General features: G+C 51.4%; 1 pseudogene; it reads left to right on the top strand.

The window, feature by feature from the left end:
- Positions 1-244: 244 nt before the first annotated feature.
- LOC136313579 (serine/threonine-protein phosphatase 2A 56 kDa regulatory subunit delta isoform pseudogene) lies at positions 245-1368 on the top strand (annotated as a pseudogene).

Below are 1368 nucleotides of genomic sequence, written 5' to 3'. Positions count from 1 at the left end.
ACGGCCAAGCCCAGCAGCTGAGGCAAGGATGGTGGAAGCGAGAGAGCTGAGAAGGCCCAGTCTCAGCCACCATCCCAAAACAGCACGCCCCATCCCCACTCAGCTGAGCAAAATCAAGTACTCAAGGGGCCCCCAGACTTTCAAGAAGGAGCAATGGCAGAGATCTCCCCACTTCAATCTCAGCCAGAATCGGGAGCTGCAGAAGCTTCCTGCCCTGAGAGTTTCGCCAACCTAGGAGGGAAGAATGTGTTTACTCAGAAGCTGTCACTGCTATGTCCTCTTTGACATTGTCAGACCCACTCAGTGACCTCAAATTCAAGCAGGTGAAGTGGGCAGGACTCAAGGAAATGTTGGAGTACATCACCCATGCCCACAATGTTGTCACTGATGCTACTTACCCCGAGGCTGTTATGTTTTCAGTAAACCTCTTCCAGAGACTGCCGTCTTTATCAAATCCCACAGGACCTTGTTTGACCCAGAGGAAGATGAGCCCACCCTGGAAGCCACCTGGCCACATCTCCAGCTCATGTTTGAGTTTTTCTTATGTTTTCTGGAGTCTCCTGGTTTCCAGCCAAACAGCCAAGAGATACCTTGACCAGAAGTTTGCCCTTGCTCTCCTGGACCTGTTTGACAGTAAGGACCCTCAAGAGTGGGGTTTCCTCAAGACCATCTTGAATTGAATCTATGGCAAGTTTTTGGGGTCCCAGGCTCATATATCTGTAGGCAGATCAACCACATCTATGGGTTCATCTGTGAGACAGAAAATCGCAACGGGAGTGCCGAGCTCCTACAGATCCCGGGCAGTGTCATCAGTGGCTTTGCCTTGCCCCTGGAGGGAGAGCACAAGAGGTTCCTTATCTGTGTCCTGCTTCCCCTTCACAAGGCCAAGTCCCCAAGTGTCTACCACCCTCAGCTGGCATACTGTGTGGTACAATTCCTGGAGAAGGAGCACAGTCTCACTGAGCCGGTGCTTGTGGGACTGCTCAAGTTCTGGCCGAAGCCCCACAGTCCCAAGGAGATGATGTTCCTGAATGAGCTAGAAGAAGAGATTCTGAAAGTCATTGAACCTTCAGAGTTCAACAAAGTGATGGACACACTCTTCTGCCAGCTTGCCAAGTGTGTCAGGCAGCAGAACGCGCGCTCTACTACTGGAATGTTGCCTGATTTCATGAGCCTGATAAGTGACAATGCTGCCCGAGTCCTCCCCATCATGTTCCCGGCATGCTACAGAAACTCCGAGAGCCACTGGGACAGGACAGTCCATGGACTGATCTCCATGCCCTAAACATGTTTACGGAGATGAATCAGAAGCTGTCTGATGACCACACACAACAATACAAGGCAGAGAAGCAGAAGGGCCGGTTTTGA

This window comes from Saccopteryx bilineata, chromosome 9, assembly GCF_036850765.1.
Source record: "Saccopteryx bilineata isolate mSacBil1 chromosome 9, mSacBil1_pri_phased_curated, whole genome shotgun sequence".
Classification (NCBI taxonomy): Eukaryota; Metazoa; Chordata; class Mammalia; order Chiroptera; family Emballonuridae; genus Saccopteryx; species Saccopteryx bilineata.
Note: the sequence above shows the minus strand (reverse complement) of the source record. Positions and strands in the feature narration are given on the sequence as shown.